This window comes from Pteropus vampyrus, unplaced genomic scaffold (genome assembly GCF_000151845.1).
Source record: "Pteropus vampyrus isolate Shadow unplaced genomic scaffold, Pvam_2.0 Scaffold109, whole genome shotgun sequence".
NCBI lineage: Eukaryota > Metazoa > Chordata > Mammalia > Chiroptera > Pteropodidae > Pteropus > Pteropus vampyrus.
The window spans coordinates 2,472,768-2,480,515 of record NW_011888890.1 but is presented as its reverse complement, the minus strand read 5'-3'; the positions used below and the strand labels follow the sequence as shown (position 1 = coordinate 2,480,515).

At 40.8% G+C, this 7,748-nt stretch overlaps 1 long non-coding RNA gene across 1 annotated transcript in view; it reads left to right on the top strand.

Annotated features, from left to right (window-relative positions):
* Window positions 1-5,298: 5,298 nt before the first annotated feature.
* The window catches only part of LOC105295582, a 12,734-nt gene continuing 10,284 nt past the window's right edge, over window positions 5,299-7,748 (top strand). The window contains exon 1 of the long non-coding RNA XR_896169.2: window positions 5,299-5,793. This is a non-coding gene — a long non-coding RNA (uncharacterized LOC105295582). The remainder of the gene's footprint in view (window positions 5,794-7,748) is intronic.

Below are 7,748 nucleotides of genomic sequence, written 5' to 3'. Positions count from 1 at the left end.
TATGAGTTGACGGGCATTTGGCTATTGATGTAGGCAGGGCTTGGCTGGCTGTGGGTTGGATTTAGAGCTCTTCCACACATCTCTCATTTTGTCTGGACCAGCAATTACCTGAGGTGTGTTCTTTCCATGGCAAAAAGCAGGAGCACAAAAGGGCAAGCCCAATCTCACAAGTGCATTTCAAGCCTACCTTCACATCACATCCATGAACCTCTTGTTAGCCCAAGGAAATCCCTTAGCCAAGCCTAAAATCAAAGGGTGGAGAAGTACCCCCCACTCACCAAGAGACCATGGCAAAGGTGTACAGGTATGACACTACTACAAGGAAGTGACAAATCAGACCCACGACTTGATCTACCCTGGTAAAGTAAAGGCCCAATTTTTCAGGTTGCCCAAGATGGCTCACCTGCCCTTTCTGGCAGTGCGCTTTTATCTTTGACCACTGAGCATCTGCCTTCTTCTTTCCTCCCCAAATTCCATGACACCGCCTTTTCAAAAGCAGCTCCTCCCTCCTCGTGCTGTTTTATTAAAAGCTCTCTGCCAGGCTGGGAAGTTAAGGAATCCCACCTGCATCCAATCTATGATAATTTACTAGTAACCCAGCACAGTAACCCAGATTTTTTTCTCAGTCCGTTGTTTGCCTGTTGCATTGTTGTTGGCCAAGTTTCAAAAACCATAATAGGAAAGGGAAAAAAAGAAACTATTTAGAGGATGATTATCCAAATATCCAAGTCATTCTCCAGGTAATGAATCCATACTGAGTGAGACTAGTATTTGGAACAATAACATAAGAAGAAAAGAAAACAAAAAATTCCCATCAAAGTAAATAGGTCCTACAAGTCTATCTTTGCAGGTTCACTATATGGAGCCTCACAGATTTAATTGTTTACACCTCTCCCTTATTTTCAGAGCCATTAACCAGAGTGGACTTGTCAGGGTTTCAACAATGTAATTGTTTAGCTATAAATTTCCCTGCTGGCCAGGGCCTGAGGTTTCCAATAATCACAGGCAAAGGCCAAAGTCAAAAAAGATAGTGCATGGGGAACAGAGAGAGTGCAGCATAAGAATTTACTGAGTGGGAGGACCCAGGCAGCAGGGAGAGGGGGTGAAGTCTGTGGGAGGCACAGGATGCTGAGGAGCAGGGCACAGGACCATGGTGGTTCTAGGCTACACTGCAGGTATGGTTCCTGTTTCCCATCAGGATGAAAACTAGCCTGAGCTGCTGGATCCCTCCCACAAAACCAACCTGGAAGGACTACAGAAATAGGAAGCAAGACTTGATTTGGAGAATTAATATAAAAACTGTGCGGAACCCTTAGGTAGACTAAATATGTGGGGAGGGCCAACCTGGGGCATGGGTATCAGTGAATTAATGAAGAACAGTTGAGGGAAAGCTCTCAAGTTCTACTCTTGCCCACATTACCTCTGGAGGATAATCGCCTGTCTCCCTACACAAAAGAAGCCAAAAGTATGAGCCAGGTGGGAAGTGGGAGATGGGTAAAACCAAGGCAGTGCCAACACCCTGTGGGGTGAGGAAATGATAAAACAAAGTAGACTGGCTAGCTGACCTTAAGCATTCACTCCTATCTCCTCCATGGCCTTTTGCCTCAGGATTGGTTCTTCAGATTTATTTTGACTTTCACAGTGAAAAAAACCCCACATTTTCAATAGTGACTCAGTATCTATATAGCCCTGTACAAATGAAAGAGTTGCAGAAAGCATCCTGCTTACTATTGGGATGACCAGTATATTTTTCATCCTATTCTATTCTATCCTATCTGATTTCATTCTATTCCATTCTATTTCTTCTCCTTCTTCTCTCCTCCCCAATTTTCCCCTCCCTCTCTCCCTCTTCTTCCTCCCCCTTCTCTTCTTCCTCCTCCTCCTCCTCCTCTCTCCCTCCCCACCCCTATACTGGCCGACTCACTAAACTGATTTCATGACTCATTAATGGGTTGCTTCCCAGAGTTTGAAAAACTTATCTGTATACATTATTCTCTTTCCAGGTTGCCTTTCCAGGGCATTTAAGGGAGGATACTAACCAAAGTTATGACCTGATGGAGGGGTAAAATATTGAAGAGGTGGGCTATGTTCTGTGGGACATGGAGCACTCTGCCTTGGCACCCATCCCTGCCCCTCTTCTAGGAGCTGAATCTGAGCCTCTCATCAACACAGATAATCAGACATGGTAACTGTTTCCTCTAAAAGAAAAAACAATTTTAATATAAAATTATATATTCACCCAAATTACAATTTAAATCTAGGGGCTCAATAGACATGTTCTCATGCATATAAGGCTTTAGCAGGTTTGCTGCACAAAGAACCATTTAGAAAACTCAGGCAAGAAGTAAATCCAGGAGATTGCTAAAAGACATATGGGAAATAAATGGATTCAAATAATTTAGTAGAATTTATTTTTGTCTAAAATATTAAGAAACAGATAGAAATAAGTGTATCCATAATAACACAAAACAAAAGTTTTAAACAATATCAAGAAGCAAATTTAAGAAAAGAATGAAAAGCAAAGAGATGTGAGATTATGCTAACATGTCCAACTTGTTCAGGGTAAGATTATAGACAGATGATAGATGATAAATAATAGAGAGATGTTAGGTGGATAGAATACAGATAGATCTGAGATAGCCTTAAGGATAAATAAAGTATAGGAAAGACAGAGACTCAGATTAGCTAAAATTTGTTTTTGCATATATATCAAAAATATGTGGTCTATGAGAGAAATTAAAAGAAACAGAAAAATGAAAGGATGAAAACATATTCAGGGCAAATATGAATAAAAGAAAGTCAGAGTATAGATTTCAATATTTGACAATAAACTTCAAGACCAAAAAAAAAGAATAGCAAGAACAATAACACATGCACCATATAACCATCATGGGAATACAGGAATCTCACAATATACATTTAATGTATATAAAGTAACAGTGATAAAACTGGAAGAAATAGAAAACAAGGTAAACCACCCCTCCCACCCAAAAAAGAACACAAATGGTGCAGTCACATTTGTACTTAGAGCACTTGGTGCCTTCCTACTGTCCTCAAAGTAAATCTAATATCAGGGCTTGTGAGGCTCTGTGTGATCTGGTTTCTCTTACCTCTCCAGCCCCATTCTTCATACCTCCCTCTCTTTAATAATTTCTGTAACTTTTTGAATTTATTTTTATTTTTATATGTGCCTTTTCTCTCTTACATTCAAACTTTAACATTTTTGTTTTTCTACCTGGTTCACCTCTTTACCTGGCTAATGCCTACTTATGTACATCATCTCAGCTTTGATGTTGCTCCTTTCACGAAACCTTCAATGTAGTGATCCTTTCGTAGCACTCCTCTCACTTGTAAGTTTCCTGTTTGACTGTCTCTCTCCCCAACTAGACTGTAAACATCGTGAGGAAAAGACAGTGTCTGTGGTGGTCACCAATGTCCTTCTAGTACTCAGGACACTGATGGGCATAGGGAAAAATTAGAAAGAAACAAGTATTTGTATTGTAAAAACATAATTTTTTTTAAAGGGAAATCAGCCCAACTTCCAGTTCAGCCCAACATGGCCGAACAAGGAGAAAGGTATTGAAGATAGCTTATCGAAGTCAATAAAGATGAAGCCTCACTGGATGGAAGGGTGGGCTTGGGAACCAACAAGAAGCACAGTCAGTCACAAAAACTGGAACGGCTCAGTAATTGAAGGCACTGAGTGTTTCAGAACATTGGGAGTGGGGGAGGGGGGCAGGTTAGAATATATGGCTGAAAATCGGGAGATTGATTGAAAGTCTTTATGGAAAATCTAGCCACTCCCCACCCTCTTCTCTAGCCACTAAAAGAAAAGGAAAGAAAAGAGGTTTACATTGTGGCTAGATCATTCCAGAAGGGCTCTGGACTTAGAGGCAGGTAAAGCAGAGAGGAGCAGTGAGATGCTATACTGAAAATAAGAAGATTAAGTAAAAATTTGAAACCCCTCTTTTCAGTCACTTTCCCACTTTGTTTGCCCCCACCTGAGTCTGGCGACTAGAAGAGATGGGAGATTGCAGAAACTGATGACTCCAATAGAAAGATCTACCTTTGTTGGTGTCAAAATCAACTGCCAGATCACAATTTGGTGAGGTCCACCACTCAGCAGCCCTACCTATGCGCATGGGTTTTCCCTTTACTTTCTGGCCCCTCATTCTTAAATATACATAAATATAAAGGATTTCTGCTCTTAGACTCTTGAGGAAAACCGCTAACCTAGAAGAAAGAGACCAAAAAAAGAATTTATAGGAAATAGAGACAAGGCAAAGAACAGAACAAATATTTCTTAATTAACATGATTAATATTCTGAGAAATAAGAGAAGATTTTACATCCGTGAAACGAGAATAGAGTGCCTATAAAAGGAATTTTCAGTAAAAAAACAAAACAAAACAAGAGCTCTTGGAATTTAAAAATATAATTGACAGCTTCCCTGTGGGCTGGGACAGAATTATTTGTATAAAAATATGCTGTCTCACCCCAAATTGTCACTCTACTGACCTCTACCCAGAGCTCCTAAACCAAACCTGAGTATGGTTTTACGTGTAAACTACACCACCTTGAAGAGGAAGAGGCATCCTTGATCTGGTTCACCCACCAATCCCTAGTTTCTCATCTGTGGTCTTAGTCCCAGGTCCAGTCTTTAGCTTCAGTCTGCTGATGTATGGCGTCAGATGGGCACTAGACCTATTGGGGTAATAACTCCATAAGTTATATAAGTGTCTAGTAACTATGTTGTACACCTGAAACCATTGATATCCCCAGGAACCCTCAAGCAAATAGAGATCAACATGGATGGACCTAGAGAGTACTATGCTAAATGAAATAAATCAAAAAGAGAAAAACGAATACCATATGTTTTCATTTATATGTGGAATCTAAAAAAAAAAAATTACCAAACGAAACAGAAACAAACTCATAGATACAGAGAACGAATTGATGGTCGTCAGATGGGAGGGGTGGGGGATGGGTGAAAAAGGTGAAAGAGATTAAGAAGTACAAATTGGCAGTTATAAGAATAGTCACAGGGATGTAAAGTACAGCATAGGGAATATAGTCAATAACATTTTAATAATTATGTATGGTGTCAGATGGGCACTAGACTTATCAGGGTGATCACTTCATAAGTTATATAAATGCCTAGTAACTATGTTGTACACCTGAAACTAATACAATATTGTATGTCGACTGTAATTTAAAATTTTTTAAAAAGAACATGATTGATTAGAAAATAATCCACAGGCTGAGAAAGGTAAAGTGACTTGCCCAAGATCACATAGATAAAGGACGAAGACACTAAATCTTGTTTCTTGATACCTCCTATTATTCGTGAATTCATCCACTTAAGAAATATCATAGCGGGGGCAACAAAGATGATTAGTTCCTGCACTTAATGAGTTCACAATCTAGTGAGCACAGAAAAAGGTAAGCAAGACTATTTTGGTGGACACTAAGATGGAGCTCTGCTCATGGGGCTGTGGTAGCTCAGGAGGGATGGCCAAGAAGGGTGTTTTGCCTGAGCTGAGCAATAATGGATAAAGACAAGAGAAGAAGAGGGTGGAGAGACCCAAGATAAAAGTGAGACTGACCACTGTGCTTTCAGGGCACTGCAGTCTTGCTTAAAGTCTGGACATCAAAGCTTGAAAGGTCATGAGGAGAGTTGAGACTGAAGCATCAGGCCAGGACCAGATCAGCCAAGAGCCAGAGTGCCATGCTAAGGAGCCTGGACTTCATCCCACAGCCAGAGAAGACAGAGACTTTTAAGAGTTTTGAACTGGTGAGTGAATCTTGTCTAGTATATAATCCATTTAGTGGTATGGTTTCCAAAGGCTACACAGGTAAGAGAAGGTACTGGTGTTTATGCCTGAAAGAGGCAGGTGATTTAGGCTGATGAAGTAGAAGGGGAGATCATTTGGAAAAGGAGGCAGTGACATGAAACAAGGTTGAGCATGAAAATGTTGAGTTCAAAGAACAGCCAGAAGGATCCTCCACCTCCAGGAAATAATGAGACAAGGAGGAGAGTAGGAAAGAGAGGACCAGTGGAGCTAGACACTGAATCGAGGAGGTTAGACGTGACTCTACATGTTGGTGCCTCTCCAAACTTCCTTCCCAACGGCAGGGACAAAAAAGAATGCCAGAACTCTTGGGTGGTGACTTCTCCAATCTCAGAATGTCTTTGAAATTTATGTTTCATCTTTAAAATTCATCTGAATTTTGCATTCTACTTTACGTAAGATCAATCTGTTTTAATACAAAATGTTTTTAATTACTTGCTCATTAAAACACTTACCTTCCCCCAAGAAATCTTGAAGTCAAATTAGCATTCCAGAAAGATGCTCCCGTGGCTTCTCGTGGTCATGAATACCAATATCTGAGGGGCATGGTGATGAGCATCAGTAAGAAGTCTGGTTTCCTCAGATAAGCTGAAAGGTTAAAAAGGTATTTGGGGAATGAACAGAAGGGTGCTAAATAGGTAGGACAGTTTGAAATGGATGTTAGAAAGCCAGGTAAGAGACTTTTGAGATAAACGTGATAAATCTTAGACCAGAGGATGGAGAGTATTGGATGGAAAAAAGATGACATATACCAGAGAACTTTTTGAAGACTTGATGGATGATTCAATATGGGGCAGGAAGGAGAAGAAGAAGGAATCAAAGATAATTTTGACTTTGAACTAGGGGCACCAGATGCCATGGCTGAAGAAGAGGAAGTGGAGAAGGGGGGGCCCTCTCCTTCCCAAGGATTGGGAGTAACAAATTGACTTCAGCCAGCTGTGCATGTCCATCTGCATGATGCACATGTGGAAATGTGTTATAGATGGCTGGACATGGGGAACAAGATCTAAGTTAGAACCACAAATGTGGGAGAGAGGGTCATCCTCACAAAGGTTGACACCACAGAGTGGATGGGAAGCCTGAGCGAGTAAGGTAAAGAAGAAAGCACAGAAAGCTAAGTAATTAACTTTGGGAGATACACATAGATGAGTAGTAGAAAGAGAGAGAGGGACCTCCATTCAGGAAAAACAAAAATGGTGTATCGACCTAACATACAGACATATACTTTCAATTAGAACTAGCAGAAAAAAAATTCAACTGTATTTTAAAAAAGGGGTTGAGAAGTTTCTTAGTTAGTTTCATTGAAGAGTTTGGGAATGGACCCTGACCTCAGGTATAGTTAATCCCAGTGCTCAGATGATGCCAGCAGAAATCCACCTCTACCTACCTCTTTACTCTTCTTCCCTTTCCAGTAGCTTCACTTTCAGACAGATTTTCTCATCATAGTGGCCCTAGGAAGCTCCGGGCTTTTATCCTCTCATTAACCCAGATGAATGAGAAATTCTCTGTCCCAAAAGTTCCAACAAAAGTTTCCAACAGAAGTTCCAGCTTTGGCTTTGATCAGACCATCTTAGCTCGCAGGTCCATCTTTAAATACAATGACCAGACCAGGGTTTCATGCCCCAAGTCTCTGTACCCAAATCTGCACAAACTAAGCATTGGGGCAGGGGGCTTCCCTATATGAAAGATGCTTATGCAATTTCCATAAAAAGAGAATGCGTGCACTCAGAGAAGCAGAGAGAAGATCCATTGAAACAAAGGAAGGATTTAAGAAGCTGGAGGGTGGAGATGAGGTAGCCAAAAGTGTGAAATGTCATACAAAGGCCAAAACGAGGACAATAGAAGCCTCACTGCACTTAGCTGGACAGGAAACGGGGCATCTCCTCTCTCCTCTACA